Here is a 17,343-nt window from a genome sequence, read left to right as displayed (position 1 = left end):
ATGTCAAGATGATGACGATGATGGCATTTGTTAAATGCTTACTATGTGCCAGGCACTGTTCTAAGCGCTGGGGTAGATACAAAGTTATCAGGTTGTCCCACGTGAGGCTCACATTAAATGTGGGAAGAATGGACATGGGCAGTGGATTCTATTTTTTAGAGGACACGCGGAATCACAGAATCATTTAGAGAGGAACATGAAAACACCTGAGCTCCCAATATTCATTCCTCTAGGGCTAACCTACTCACTGTATCTCTTCCTCATCTCTCCCGCTGTTGACCCCTTGCTAACACCCTGGCCTGGCTGGAAATCCCTCCCTCTTCAGATCCAATACACCACAGCCCTCCCTATCTACAAAGCCCTTCAGAGATCACATCACCTCCAGGAGATCTTTCCTGATTAAACTTTAATCTTTCCCTCCTTATGTCCTCAAACTGCCACTTAAGCCCTTCTTCATTCATTCAGTAGTATTTATTGAGCGCTTACTGTGTGCAGAGCACTGTACCCAAGTACCACTTAAGCACATAAGTTAGGGCTGCCTGTAATAATACTACTTTGTGGTATTTAAGTGCTTACTACAGGTCAAGCACTCTACTAAGCACTGGGTAGATAAAAGATAAGCAGGTCCCACGTGGACCTCCCAGTCTAAGTAGGAGGAGAACAGTTCATTAATTCCCATTTTGCAGATGAAGGAACTGAGTCACAAAGAAGTCAAGTGATTTGCCCAAGGTCACTCAGTAGACAAGTGGCAGAACTGGGATTAGAACTCAGATCTTTTAAACTCCCAGGCCTGTGTTTTTTCCACTAGGACACACTGTACTATGGCATAGTAATAATAATAATACCGATAATGATGGTATTTGTTAAGTCCTTATTATGTGTCAAGTATTGTTCTAAGCACTGCGGGAAATATAAGGTTATCAGATTGTCGCAGGTGGGGCTCACAGTCTTTATCTCCATTTTACAGATGAGGTAATTTAAGCACAGAGAAGTTAAGTGACTTGCCCAAAGTGACACAGCTGACAAGTGGCGGAGCTGGGATTAGAAGCCACGACCTCCGACGCCAAGCTCTTTCCCCTAAGCCACACTGCTTCTCCTGTACTGGATAAACTATATTACTTCCTCTTATCTGCAGTGTATTTAAATGTCTGTCTCCCTCACTAGACAAAAGCCCCTTGAGAACAGAGGTTGTGTTTTCTAATCTACTGAACTCTACCAAGCACTTAACACAGTGCTCTACATAATGTAGGCACTGAACAAATCATATTGATTGGCTGAATAAGGTCTCCAGGCTTGATCCAACCTGTTGTGTGTGAAAAGGGTCTTTCCTAAAAAAACAACAAATGAGGCCCATATCTCTTGGAAAGAAACAGCCCTTTAGAAGGAGCCCATCACTGGCTTATAGCTCAAGTCAGCTCTGGCCTCCCTTTAGGACAGAAAGTCCACTCCAGATTGAGAATAATGAAAAAGGTTCATTCTCTGTGATTATTCATTAGAGGAAGATTTAAGAGATCATCACACTTCTTTCTCTGCTTGCAGAGCCACTAGGTTGTCTGCTCCTTGGGGGTAGGTATCGTGTCCATTAACTGTATTGTATCATACTCTGCTGACTGAGAAAAACTGGATTTTAGCAGAGATGTGTGGGCCAGTGGATAGAACACAGGCCTGGGAGTCAGAAGGACCTGTGTTCTAATCCTCACTCTACCATTGTCTGCTGTGTGACCTTGACAAGCTAATAACTTCTCTGTCCTTCAGTTATCTGTAAAATGGGGATTAAGACTGTGAGCCCCATGTGAGACATGGACTGTGTCCAATCTGATTAGCTTATATCTATCTCAGTACTTAGTAGTGCCTGGCACATAGTAAGCATTTAACAAATATCGTAAAAAAATTTAAAAAGATGAAAAGGAGGGCTAATAATACAAGCTTCCCTGGTTTTAACCTATTTCTGCATAGGGCAGAATTTAACATATTTCTGGATAGGGCTCTTTGACCACATTTGACATGAATAACTTGATGAAGCAAGGATGTTCCCGTCTTCCCATTCTCCTCTATTCCCTGTCTTTAGGAGGTTTAGAATTACAAACCCTTCAACGCCAAGAGATATAGATAATGCCTAACGGAACCAACTTCACAATAATACTGCTTTGAATTTGTAGAACACTTAAATTTCCCAAAGCTCCTTCACATCAATGATAATTTATTCTTAAAACATTTTCCCGTGGAGAGAGGCAAATATTGTTCTCCCCATTTTACAGATGAATAAACCTGAGGCCCTGAGAAGTTAAGGGATGTAGGGAAGGTCTCACAGCAAGCCAGGGGTAGTACAGGGACTGGAACCCAGTTCCTTCTATTCCCAAACCCATCCCCATCTCTCCCAAGAGCTTAGCATAGTGCTCTGAACACAGTAAGTCCTCAATAAATAGCACTGATTGATTGATTTCCACCAGTCTGCACTGCTTCTCAGAATATAGGAAGAGGACATTCCTGCACCTGTTCCCTCTTGACCAGAGCACACACTCCTTTTCTGAAGGTCAAATTCTAAAATTTTCTGATACACCTGTTCCTTATTTCAGATTTTTTTGCTTGCTTTATTCTTGCCTTGAATGTTTATTTTATTTTGAAATTAGAGTTAGGGAAAGAGGATTGCATGTGCCTCCTGAGGGATGGATACATTAAAAGCAAATTAAAAATAACCCAAATGGGAAAGAGAATATTCATTATGGGACTCCCTAAAGTTAAGTTGTTTGAATTTGCTGAGTACAAGTGGCATTTTGGGGTTCTCAATTTTCACCCAGCTAATCCTAGAAAGTTTTTAAGTGAGCTACATTTTCAACCTTCAAACCATGGGAAGCTACTCTCAGATTCGTTTTACCCCAAAATGTAATATAGATACAGGTTTATGAGCAAAATACTTTCTGGGTTACCACTCTCTTTCTTTCTCTCATGCAACCACACTCTCTCTTTTCTTAATCGACTTTTGATTTTTTACTCAGCATCCAGTAAGTTGGTACTTTCAACCTCAGCTAAAGCCTTTGCAATCTGGGCTTCTTGTCTCTTTGAGTGCACCGGGCCAAGACACATCAAAGTGTCTGAGCAATGTCCAAACCAAAACTCTCCTCCTCTGGTTTCTTGATGGAAGGAAACTCACTCCACTCTGAAATGCCATGAAAACTGCTGAAAACCAAGGAAGCTTTAGAATGGGGAACCTCTTGAATCAGTAAACACTTGCGAAATGGAGGTCAAGGCATTTTCTCTGTTAAAACGAGGGTGTAAATAGCGGCTGGATGCTTTAGGCAGGGCATTACGTGGGAGGATTATTGGGAGGATTATTGCACTTTTTAGGGTGATTTCGGTGGCCCTATTCTGGGCCCTGTAGTTTACCACACACTGAAGGCATGCAGGCATAATCTCTGACATGCTCTGCCTGTCATGTCTCCTGCTTAATTATAGCAGGGACCACCTCCGCCGCTGAGGGTCACCGAATGATTCCCATAGCAATGTCTACGGACCAACAGGCCTAGAATTTCTAGGTGATTCAGCCTAGAGTCCTGCAGTGACATATTGTACCAGAAGTCACTGCCAGCATTTATCTTCCCTACTATCAGGCTTCCAGAAAACCATGGGGAACTTAATCAAAATAATCATAGCCGATCTCCATGCTATTACGTAGCCAAGAAATGGGAAAATGACCTGGTTATTTGACCTACAAATGACTATTTTGGGGATTTTAATGATCTACATTTTCAGACTTGAAGCTGGGGGAAGATATTGGCCAAAAATGAAGTCTAGACACAGGTTTAGGAGCAAAATACTTCAGCTACTTCCAGTGAGGAGATCTCTCTCTTCTCCCTCTCTCTTCCCTCCTCTCTGTCTTTTCCTTTCTTAATCAACTTTTTGATTCTGATGCTTAAAGATCTGTAGGTTACTTGTACTTTTAAAGATGCATAAGACACAAAAAGTATTTATACTTTAGTTCATTCTGAGTATTTACTGAGTCCTCACTGTAGGCAGATCACTGCACTAAATTCCTCCTGTGTCCAAAGCCTTGCAATGGCTGGTGATAAGGTGCAGAATAGTGTACTGATAACCAACTGTCTACACAGCACAGTATTAAACACTTGGGGAAGTACGATAAGAATGAAAGGAACATAACTTGCTCTCAAAGAGTTTCCAAACTAATGTTATCTGTACAAATTATATGTACAAGATAAGCACACTGTCAATAAAAGCAAGTAGCTATTAAATTTCTTCCTACATTTAGCTCCTGTGTGTAGGAGGCCAACATGTTTTAGCAGCCATTTTAGTTAGGATGGGGGAATTAGAAAAGGCACGGAACTTGCACTCAAGGAGTTTCCAACCTAATGCTATCTATGCAAATTACATGAACAAGATAAGTACATTGCCAAAACAACAACAAAAAAAACCATGTAGCTATTACATTTCCTCCTACATTTAGCTATCCTGTTGTTGGAGATAATTGTATTTTAGCCATTTTGGTGAGGACAGGGGATATGAAATGGCACAGAACTTGCCCCCAAGGAGTTTCCAATCTAACGCTATCTGTACAAATTATATAAAAGCATAAGCATACTGTCAATATAAACGTGCAGCTATTACATTTCCTCCTACATTTACCTACTGTGTTGTTGGGGGCCAGCATGTTTTAGCAGCCATTTTGGTGAGGCTAGGGATTGAGTCATACATTTTAATCTGTATGTTTGAAATGGAGTTACAGTGCAAAATATTAGAATACTGGGAACGTTTTGTCACCACTCGGTTAATCTGCTTCCGTGTCCCAAAATCCCTGTAAAAGTCATCCTTTCAGTTCAACTGGGCATCTGTTCCATAGCCATAATCCGGCATCCTAGAGGCATGAGACACAGTGTGGTCTAGTGGAAAGAGCCCGGGCCTGGGAATCAGAGGACCTATGTTCTAATCCCGGCTCCACCACATGTCTGCTGTGTGACCTTGGGCAAGTCACTTCACTTCTTCTGAGCCTCAGTTCCCTCATCTGTAAAATGGAGATTAACAGCCTAAACCCAACGTGGCACATGGATCGTGTCCAAGCTGATTAGCTTCTATTTACCTCAGCGCTTAGTACAATGCCTGGACCATAGTAAGCACTTGATAAATACCATTTTAAAAAAAGGGAGAGGAGAGAAAGACTGAGCACTTCTGGCTAACTTAGAGCGAAATGAATGGAATAAAGGACTGGAGGGAGGGAGCTCCCATAAATCAACGATACCTGAAAGGAGAAGCAGGGGAACCTTGAAAGGCAGAAATAGCTGTCCATTGGTGAGGATAAAGGTCATTTGTCAGGAAGCACCACAAGAGGACATTGCCCAGGACATACGCCCTTCTCTGGTGCTATCCAGAAATCCCCACCTGCTTGGCCACAGATGAGTGGACAGTGACTGAAAGGACAGGATGGCTTTTACAAATCTGAGAATGTTTGGAAGATTTTGGCTGTGGTTGGTGTAACTCCTAGACTCCAGGGTAGCCCTGTCCTGAGTGGTAAGGAGCCTATAAATGACAATATTCCAAAGCCTATGGTATTTAGAGTTATTCAATTGTATTTATTGAGCGCTTACTGTGTGCAAAGCATTGCACTAAGCACTGGGGAGAGTACAATACAACAATAAGCAGACACATTCCCTGCCCACAAGGAGTTCACAGTCTAGTGCTCTTTGTTGTTTTGCCTTAATGTAGCCAATCTTTCTTCATTATAATAATGATGAGATTTGATAAGCGCTTACTGTGTATTAAGGACTCAGGCAGATACAGGATCATCAGACTGGACACAGACCCTGTTGTCCACAGGGCTCATAGTTTTAGAGAGAGGCAGAATGGGTCTTTTTTATCTCCTTTTTCAAACTGAGGCAGATAGAAGTTCAACGACTTGCACAAGGTCTCACAGCAGGCAAATGGTGGAGCCAGGAATAGAATCCAGATTTCTCAAATTTCATTCCTGTGTGCAGGTTCATGATACTGAATTCTCAGGGTTGGAACTCTGTTGTTGTTCCTGGTGGGACAGACATTCCATCAACACCAGTAACAAATTGCATGTAACTCCTTAATAGTTTAAAAAGCACCTGCCTCCACATTCCACTCATTCCCATTCACCACTCTTTCCTTTTCTTTTGACTTTGTTTCCCAAATGTACTAATTAAGAACCCGTTCTTTTCTGTGACTTTCTGCTTTCCCTTGAATAGTAATAGTGTTTATTAAACACTTACTGTGTGCAGAACACTGTACTAAGTGGTGGAAGGGAGTACATAGATGGGAATTAGATATGAACCCTATCTCTTAGGGTGCTCAAAATATATCTTGTCTTACGCTGCTGAGTCGACTCCGACCCACAGTGACACCATGGACACTTTTCTCCCAGAACACCCCCTTTCCACCTGGAGTCATTCCAGTAGTGGATCCATAAAGTTTTCTTGGAAATATGGAAGTGATCTATCATTGCTCCCTTCCACGCAGTAAGCTTGAGTCTCCACCCTTGACTCTCTCCCACGCCGCTGCTGCTCCGTACAGGTGAGTTTTGACCTGTAGCAGATTACTCTCCATTCGCTAGCCACTGCCCAAGCTGGGAATGGAATGCATATACCTCTGCTTGACTCTCCCTCCCTTAGTCGAGCCTGGTAGAGTACTGGAAACTGGATCTCAATGTATAATGATTTGAAAAATAAATTGAGTCATTTGATCTAAGCCATTGGAGAGACTGTTAGATGGAAACTGTGAAAATTGTAAGCCCTTGAGGCCAGGACATTGACTTTTTACTTCTGTTAAACTCTCTCCAGGGCTTCGTATAGCGCTCTACATAGAGTAGATGCTCAGTAAATACATTGAAATGCTCTTCTTCATTCCTCATCAAGCACAGACTCCTGACCATTTGCTTTAAGGCTCGCAATTATCTCTTTCCCCACTAACTATCCACTCCCTTCTCCCACCACATCCCAGGTCACACTCTTTGTTCCTCTCAAATTAAACTACTCAAAGTGCTTTATTTTCATCTCTTCTGCCACTCTTACACTCTCCCTTCTGGCTGGAGCTTCCTCCCCTTTCATAGCCAACAGACCACAGCTCTCCCTGGCTTCAAAACTTCAAAGCTTCTGAGAAGCAGCATGGTGCAGTGGATAGAGCATGGGCCTGGGAGTCAGAAGTTCATGGGTTCTAATCCTGACTTTGCCATTTGTCTGCTGCGTGGCCTTGGGGAAGTCATTTCACTTCTCTTTGCCTCGGTTACCTCATCTGTAAAATGGAGATGAAGACCGCAAGCCCTGTGTGGGACAGGAGCTATGTCCAACCCTATTTGCTTGTGTCTACCCAAGCGCTTAGTACAGTGCCTGGCACATAGTAAGTGCTTAACAAATATCATAATTACTATTATTATTATTGTCTAAATAGTGAAGTGGCACAGTGGATAGAGCATGGGCCTGGGAGTCAGTAGGTCATGGGTTCTAATTCTGGCTCCACCACTTGTCTGCTGTGTGATTTTGGGCAAGTCAGTTAACTTCTCTGTGCCTCAGTTACCTCATCTGTAAAATGGGGATTGAGCCTGTGAACCCCCTGTGGGACAAGGGATTGTGTCCAACCCGATTTGCTTGTATCCACTCCAATGCTTAGTACAGTGTGTGGCACATAATAATAATAATGCTGGTATTTGTTAAGCGCTTACTATGTGCAGAGTACTGTTCTAAGCGCTGAGGTAGATACAGGGTAATCAAGTTGTCCCACGTGAGGCTCACGGTTAATCCCCATTTTACAGATGAGGGAACTTAGGCCCAGAGAAGTTGTGACTTGCCCACAGTCACACAGCTGACAAGTGGCGGAGCTGGGATTCGAACCCATGACCTCTGACTCCCAAGCTCAGGCTCTTTCCACTGAGCCATGCTGCTTTCCATAGTACGCGCTTAACAAATACCAGAATTGTTATTATTACTACTCACAACTTCCTCTAACCCTTATGTACATATCTTCATTTTCCAGTACGTCCTCTTATCAGTAATTAATTTTAGTCCCTGTCTTCCCTGCTCTAAGATCGCTGAAGGAAGGGATCATGTCTACTAATTCTAGGTACTCAGTAATTACTATTGATTGATTTCAAGTGTTTAGTACAGTCCCCTGGACAGAATAGGGGCTTGTTAAATGCTGGCGGCCGACGGACGATGTCAGCAGCCACAGTCCTTAGAGTGGGGATTAATTCGCCCATGACCTTGGGGCAGGGCAAATGAAGGAAGGATGCAACTAGTAGCCCTGGCCAAGCCAAGCTTGGCTCTGTAGGCTGTGGGTCTTCTGGCCCCCTTAGGTCACTTGGAAGCAGCTGATTTGTGGACTCCATTGCCCCTTGCCCCTCTGGACTGTGATCAGAGAGACACTGGCCCCGTGTCTTCCCGTCACCCTCATCTTCCCTGCCCTCCCCTCCCTCGTCCCCAACTTCCCCCGGCTTCCCCACCCCGGGTCTGCTCTGGTCCTCCCCATCTGTCCAGCCAAGCAGGGCTGAGAGATGGCAAGTGCTGCGAGCCTGTGCTGGTAGAGTCGCTATCAGTCACGTGTTTGGAGGGCCATTCTGGCAATCACATGTGAGGAGGCTCTGACAACTTCCTCGAGCCAGACGCTGCTGCAGGGAAAAGGTGGACTTCTGCCATGGGAAGATGAGTGACGGAGGAGGGGAAAGAGACCTTAATCTAGCCATGCTTTTGGGAAGTTTTGGGTGGGTGTGGGGCCTGTAGCAGGGGCAGCCTGCTTGCCTGGAGGCTGTGCTGGGGGCCTAGAAACAGCGTGGCTTAGTGGAAAGGGCACAGCATGAGGAGTTAGGAGGGCCGGGTTCTAATCCTGGCTTCATTATTTGCCAGCTGTTTGACTTTGGGCCAGTCACTTAACTTCTCTGTGCCTGTTTTCTCATCTGTCAAATGAGGATGAAATATCTGTTCTCCCTCCCACTGAGACTGTGAACCCCATGTATGTTGGACAGACATTGTGCCTGATCTGATTGCATCGTACCTACCCCAGCGTTAAGCAAAGCGCTTGGCCCATAGTGAGCTCGTCTCTCTTGCTGCCGACCTCTCACCCATGTCTTTCTTCTAGCCCGGAATGCCCTCCCTCCTCATAACTGACAGATAATGACTCTCCCCACCCTCAAAGCCTTTACTGAAGGCACATTGCCTCCAAGAGGCCTTCCCTGACTGTCATCCTTTCTGCTTCTCTCACTTCCTTCTGTGTCACCCTGACTTGTTCCCTTTATCCATTCCCTCCCCACCCCAGCCCCACAGCACTTATGTACAAAACTGTAATTTATTTATACTAATATTTGTCTCTTCCTCTAGACTGTAAGCTCAGTGTGAGCAGGGAATGTGTCTGTTGACTATTATATTGAACTCACCCAAGCATTTAGTACAGTGCTCTGCACACAATAAGTGCTCAATAAATACAGTTGACTGAATTTTAACAAATACTATAATTATTGTTTGAAGAAGCAGTGGCTCAGGCTGAGGTCTGGGGCTTCGTGCCCTAAATTCCCTGTGTTACTCAAACCCCTCTATTCTCCCCACCTATTAGATTGTGAACTCCATGCCCGGAGTCTAATATGATACCTCCTAACTCCCCCAGGGTTTATCACGGTGCTTGGCACATTGTAAGTGCTTAATTAATACTATAATTGATCAATACCATTGTACGGCAGCTAAAACAGCACTGGTAGAAGGCAGTCCTCAGGGTCTTCCAGGCTTCAGGATGCTGTTCTTGGCTAGAGAAGCGGCGTAGCTCAATGGAAAGAGCACAGGCTTGGGAGTCAGAGGTGATGGGTTCTAATCCCTGCTCTGCCACTTGTCAGCTGTGCGACTTTGGGCAAGTCACTTAACTTCCCTGTGCCTCAGTTCCCTCATCTGTAAAATGGGGATTAAACCTGTGAGCCCCACGTGGGACAACCTGATCACCTTGTATCTCCCCCATGCTTAAAACAGTGCTTTATTTTACTTTATTTACTTTGCTTTACTTTAAGCTAGTAAGCGCTTAACAAATACCATCATTATTATTATGCTGCCCTTAGACTAAGCTTGTTATGGGCAGGGAACAGGACTGCTAATTTTGTGGTATCATACACTCCCCAGGTGCTTAGTTTAGTGCTCTGAGCATAGTATAGACTCAATAAATACCACCGATTGATGGAGCAGTTGATTACAAAGGGCCAGAATGTTCCCGGGTCCTTCAGCAGGGCAGCGGAGGCTGTTTGAGCTTCGGAACACAGAGCCCGTGGTGAAGGAGCCTACTGCTCTCTGGGATCCCAGACTTTTAGCTGATAATACTAGTAAGAGATTACTCCATTTTTACATAATAATAATAATTATGGTATTTGTTAAGCACTTAATATGTGCCAGGCCCTGTACAAAGCACTGGGTGGATACAAGCAAATTCATTCAATAGTATTTATGGAGCGTTTACTATGCGCGGAGTACTGTACTAAGCTCTTGGAATGTACAAATCGGCAACAGGTAGAGACAGTCCCCGCCCATTGATGGGCTTACAGTCTAATCAGTCGAGTTGGACACATTCCCTACCCCATGTGAGGCTCACAGTCTCAATCCTTATTTTACAGATGAGGTACCTGAGGCCCAGAGAAGTCAAGTGGCTTGCCTGAAGTCACACAGCAGACAAGTGGCCAGGATAGGACTGACCTTGGTCTGGCGAACCCAATCCTGTTCCCCACCCCCTCCACCCTCGCCATTCTGAACAACGAGCAGGTTCCGTTTATGCTGAAAATAGCTGAGAAATGCCCGGCACTTTCCTCCGGGGGCCCAACCGTACATCCCCAGACAATACTGTTTCCAGACTAAACTCTACGAAAGGATGGATGTGCCATCTCCTTTGGCAGAGAGGCCGGTGCATACATTTTTTCCACTCGGAGGTTGGAATCTCTAAACAAACTTTTACTCGTGGAGTGGCTGGAGCCACTTCGGCTGTGAGGCCTAGAGGCTCAGGAACTCCCAGATGAAGCCACCAAAGACGCTCTCCACAGTAGCGGTTCTTAAAGAACCTAAGGGAGTTCTTGCTTCTTCCCTCTCCCCAACCCCCTGACCCACACCTGACCCCGCTAAAGGAAGGCAGGTTTTGGTCTAATAGGAAGTTTTTGCTCTGCACTATGAGTAATGAGTAGCTAATGATACATTGTTTCTAACCGCCGAGGTAAGGGAAGGTGGGGGTTAGAACCGATTCTGTTTATGCTCTGAACCAGATTTAAAGTGATAAAGAGACAGACTAGAAGAGAAATCGGGAAGATAAGGTTAAATTCAGTCTTGACACGTCCGGAAACATGGAGTCAGCGGTCATGGGTTCGAATCCCTGCTCTGCCACTTGGCAGCTGTGTGACTGTGGGCAAGTCACTTCACTTCTCTGTGCCTCAGTTACCTCATCTGTAAAATGGGGATTAACTGTGAGCCTCACATGGGACAACCTGATTACCCTGTATCTATCCCAGCGCTTAGAACAGTGCTCTGCATATAGTAAGCGCTTAATAAATACCAACATTATTATGTAGAGCCACAAATAGAAGCATACAAGGAGACCCCTGAAGGAAAAATGACTCTCTTTTTCATTCATTCAATCATATTTATTGAGCACTTACTATGTACAGATCAGAGATAGGCAGAGAAGAAGACAGAGAGGGATAAATACATGGACAAATCTGTAAGGTCCTTATGGGCAGAGATGGTGTCTACCAACTCTATCATACTATACTCTCCCAAACTCTTAGTTCAGTGCTCTGCATTAAGTACTTAATAAATACCTCTGATTGACACAATCACAAAGATACTTAGCGATATTATCCATTTAAAATTAACAATATTATTTCTTTTAATTATTATTAAAATTTGGAGCTTCAAAAACCTTATTCATAATTGCCAGAAATGACCCCATTGTTTGCCAAAAAAGAAAATTGCCGTGTTCTATGAGGACTTACTCTAATTATTTTAATAATTTGTCTAGTGTTATTCTATCTGTATTAGCTTTGTGATGCAGTTCCTTTGAAAGGTGCAATTTAATGGTTTAAAATATCTAAGGAGCAATTCTATCACATAATTAAAATAAATCTTGAGTTTCAGAAGTGCATTCTTTGTTTCTCCTCCTAGTTTTGAGTGTCTTCTTGATCCAAACCCTACCACCAGCATCTCATTGAACTAAAGATTGAGTTCTGGATGTGGGCTCAAAGAATTACAGTCAAAGCATGCTTCTGTGCTTGCCCTGAATACAGATTAACTCTTCGTCCATGGACTGAGGATCAACTAATACAATGTCAGATCTGCACTTGTATCTTGAGAGCTATTTGGCCGTCAAAGCTTTTTTCAAGAACTTGCTTTTACAGCTGATGACATATGCAAAATGATACTGAATAGATTTTCCTTGATCTGACCAAAAGCAGGCTAGAGACCTTCCTAAAAGAATCCATTAAATGCTGTTAAATTGAGCACTCTTCTGCCTGCACTAAGTACATTTCCGCTTATTGCATAATTCCGCCTAAACAATCTTTAAAAGACTCTTTGGTTCTTTTAGGACTAAAGTAGTTCATATTTATAGGCTGAGAAAGATAGTGTGGTTGTTGGGATTTAGGGGGGAATCTTTTGATTATTATTGCTGAGAGCATGCAGGCTCTTAAACTCAGCAGTTAAGGAGCATAATTTGTAGAGACACTAAGGGTAACTCAAATCTTTATTTTACTTAAGAGAGAAGAGGGGTGGCTTAGAGGAAAGAGCATGGGCCTGGGAGTCAGGGGACTTGGGTTCTAATCCTGGCTCCATTTTGCTCCATTCTGTTGCCGATTTGTACATTCCAAGCGCTTAGTACAGTGCTCTGTTCATAGTAAGCGCTCAATAAATACTATTGAATTAATGAATGAATGTGCCTGCTGTGTGTCCTGAGGCAAATCACTTCACTTCTCCATGCCTCAGTTTCCTCATCTATAAAATGAGGGTGAATTACCTATTCTCAGTCAATGGTATTTATCGGGTGCTTACTATAATAATAATAATAATAATGGTGATGGTATTTGTTAAGCACTTACTGTGTGCCAAGCACTAGCCTAAGTGCTGGGGTAGATACAAGGTAATCAGGTTGTCCCACTGGGACTCACAATCTTAATCCCCATTTTACAGATGAGGGAATTAAGCACTATACTAAACTCTTGGGAGAGAACAATACAAAAGAATTAGCAGATACGTTCCCTCCCTACAACAAGCTTACACAGACTTTGAGCCACATGCGGGACAGGAACTCGGCCCAACCCGATTATCTTGCAACTACCCCAGCACTTAGAACAGTGCTTGCCACAGAGTCAACGCTTAATGAATATTATTATTATCATTATCACTATTAGTATTATTATTATTTCCCTGCTGCATGTTGGTACTTCTAAAGATTGGTCCTTTTCCATACCCACGTGGTCACGGATCTCATGCTAGACTGTGTTGTGTTAGTGTTATCCTGCATCGTAATCTTCATTTTCTAATCCCTTCCAAATCAATCTAATAATCAGCTTGAATCTTGACAGCTGCTGTAAAGTGGCCAAGGCACCATGATTCCAGGCAGCAAGCGGAGCTGAAACCACGAGCTATTTGGCATTTGGTTCTAAGATCCCTCCGACATGCCATCTCACACATTACTGGCAGCCTGAAGATGGTTTCGTGGGCTGAGAAATAACAGCTAGAGCTAAAGGAGGGTTCACTGCTGGAAACCTGAGGCAGAAACTGCATCAGAAACTTGCTCTGGGGTTTTCCGCACCTGGATAAAGCCGTTGCTAAAAGAGCGGCATCGGTTTTCTTGCTTGTTGGAGAGAAACAGTCGATTTCTCTTTTCTCAGAAGAACTGGGAAATAAGTTCAAAGTTAGACCAGATTGTTGCTTTAATGCTTAATTTCCTTGACATTTTAATATGATTAATTGGCCCTGTGCCAATCTGGAAAGGTTTAAAATGTCAAGAAATGCCTGTTTGTGGAGAGTTTGTGCGTGTATGTGTGTTTGCAGTCCTGTACACATGAGAATTGCAAAAAGGGTAATTGCTCTGCTCTGAGAGACTTTTGAGAAGACATTTCCAAGCAAATCAATTTGCCGTTTGAAAAAATGTATATAGGTGGCCACATGAATCTCATCTAATTCCTTCTTTTCAAGAAAATGGTATTCCAGGAACTGTGTATTGGCATAACATCGAAAAAGAGGTGTAACTAAGCTCCCCCCAAAAATCTTAGGCCCCGTTGGGTCGTTTTCCAAGGGGTTTGTGGACTCGGGCATTATTTTGTTGTTTGGTACAGACAGAATCAACGGAAGATTCAAGAAGGGTTTGGGTGAACCCATGACTTTGGTAACGTCCCTAGAGAAGTTATAGGGAGAATGTTAGAGATGTTGAAGGGGATAGTTGGGGATGTTTGAATGCCCATCCCTAAACATTAGGATGTCAAGGCAGGTAGCCATCACCTGGATCCTCCAAGGTGGTGGGCAGATACTGTGCTGGATTTGGCCCATTTGTTTACCTCAGTTATGTTGCTGCTCATATTCTAATTCGCTCCTTGTAGTCATGGTTCATTTCTACCAAACCCATTATATTATACTCTGCTCTGTGCGTAGTAAGCACTCAATAAATATGACTGATAAATTGATTGGTAGACTGAAAAGAGGGGTGTGTTAAAAGTGGGTGATATTTGCAGATAAGAAGGCTCTTCCTTATCCTAACACTGATTATTTGGGTAAACTGATTCTTTTCTTAAGCACAACAATCAAACAATCTGTGGTATGAATTGAGTGCTTACTGTGGACAGAGTACAATAGAGCTAGTAGATGTGATTCCAGAGAGGTTGTTGCCCAATGCACACCCAGCCCGTGTGGGGCTTCTGCAGGGTCTGGCCTTCAGCTAGCAAATGCACCATCATCTCCGGGTGAAGTACACCAAGCTTTCTGCTTTTGTTAGGAATGAAGCGGTTTTGGAGGGAGAAACCATCTAGGTCAGGACTCCCTGGCATAAACTCCTGCAGGATCTTTGGATCACAGACTGATGAGATTTGAGATCCCATTGTCTTCTGTAATCCGAATGGAACACGTATTTTATTTTTAACCAAAAAATGCATCAATAGCAGAATTCTCATTCCACAGATACTCCATGTAGGAATACCCTGAGAGAGAGAAGAAGCTCATAGCCTGTGAGGAAAAATTGTGTTTTTGACAACCACACCCACCAGACTTTTCCATTTTTCTATTTTTTAATAGTATTTGTTTAAGTGCTTATTAGGTGTCAAGGACTGTTCTAACGACTGGGTAAGAAACAAGCCTATCAGGTTGGACACTGTCCCTTTGCCGCATGGATCTAACAGTCTACGTAGGAGAGAAAACTCTAGTCTGTAAGCTCACTGTGAGCAGAGACTGTCACTGTTTATTCATTCATTCATTTGTATTTATTGAGCGTTTACTGTGTGCAGAGCACTGTACTAAGCATTTGGAAAGTATAATTTAGATTTATTGTTGTACTTTCCCAAGTGCTTAGTACAGTGTTCTGCACACAGTAAGTGCTCAATAAATTGACTGAATGAATGACTATAGGTATTGAATGCTCATTTTGCAGCTGAGGAAAGTGAGGCACAGTGAAGTGACTTGCCTAAAGTCACACAGAGCAGGCAAGTGGTGGAGATGGGATTAGAACCCAGGTCCTCTGGCTCCCCAGACTCATACTTTATCCGCTGGACCATGCTGCTTCCTCTGGGAACTGCAGTAGGAGCTAGGCAATGGGCCAGTTCTCAGAATAAAATATGTAATATCCAGGCTAATGGAACACACTTGGTACGCTTGGTGAGGCAACTTGTTTCCCTCAAACAGCAGTAAAGTTAACATGATGTATTATTGGGTCTGCAATTATTAAAGACAGTCTTTTATAGGTCTTTCATAGACATTTATGAGAATTATCCTGATGGTAGCTCTACCTTGCCATCAACCTTGCTGTGCCACCTGTCTGCTGTGAGACCATCAGTAAGTCACTTAACTTTTCTTTGCCTCAGTTACCTCAGCTGTAAAATGGGGATTAAGACACTGAGCCCTGTGTGGGACATGGGCTGTGTCCATCCTGATTATCATTTATCTACCTCAGCACTTAGTACAGTTCCTGGCACAGATTAAGTGCCTAACAAAACAAAAACACCGCAAAAGCATAATAAAAAAAAAATCAAATAACAGAATTGTGCTCATTAGTCTAATGTTCACTGTGAAAGAAAAATTTCAAGTGATAGATAAGATGTAAGGTCATTTCAACATAGAAAAACACAGGACTGGACCCACTTAAAGATAAGAGGCAGAGATGCAGTTTTAAAAGTCTAAATTCTTTTTATTACTGATATTTATTGAACATATACTTTGTGATGGGCACTCCATTAGCTGCTTGAGAATATACAAAAATCATCTTCATTGTAAATAGTCTCTTGCACAGGGAGTTTACAATCTAAGAATGGAAGACAAATGTTGGAAAAAAAAAACTTTTAGATGTCAAAACTAACTACATCCTCCCTTCCAATGATAATAATAATATTTGTTGAAGTGCTTATTTTGTGTCAAGCCCTGTGCTAAGTTCTGGGCTAGATACAAGATAATCAGGTTGGACGCAGTCTATGCCCCGCGTGGAACTCACACCTTTAATCCCCCCTTTGCATATGAGGTTATTGAAGCCCAGATAAGTTAAGTGACTTGCCCAGGGACACCCAGCAGATAAGTGGCGGAGTCGGCATTAGAACCCAGGTCCTCCGGGTCCCTATCTCGTGCTCTTTCCACTAGGCCACACTGCGCAGCGTGGCTCAGTGGAAAGAGCCTGGGCTTGGGAGTCAGAGGTCATGGGTTTGAATTCCAGCTCTGCCACTTGTCAGCTGTGTGACTGTGGGCAAGTCATTTAACTTCTCTGTGCCTCCGTTACCTCATCTGTAAAATGGGGATGAAGACTGTGAGCCTCACGTAGGACAACCTGATTACGCTGTATCTACCCCAGCGCTTAGAACAGTGCTCTGCACATAGTAAGCGCTTAACAAATACCAACATTATTATTATTCTCTTCAGACTGTTCAGACCATTTTTCTTCTTCCTCTTGGACGTGGGGAACATTCCTGTGGGGCTGCCTCCTGGATCTCCACACTCATAAGGGATGCTTAAGGAGCTGGAGTTTTCCCTTTGCACTTGAGGACCATTGGGCAGCCCCATCTCTTCATTCCCTTTGGCATTTTTGCCAGGCTTGTGCCAGCTGAATTGCCAAGAGGTTGGCCCTGTGCCCCTCCACCAGGCTGTGCATAGAGTGGATTAGACCGCCCCCTTCTGGATCCAGTGCCAC

This window comes from Ornithorhynchus anatinus, chromosome 3 (assembly GCF_004115215.2).
Source record: "Ornithorhynchus anatinus isolate Pmale09 chromosome 3, mOrnAna1.pri.v4, whole genome shotgun sequence".
Taxonomy (NCBI): Eukaryota; Metazoa; Chordata; class Mammalia; order Monotremata; family Ornithorhynchidae; genus Ornithorhynchus; species Ornithorhynchus anatinus.
This window is presented reverse-complemented; position numbering follows the sequence as displayed.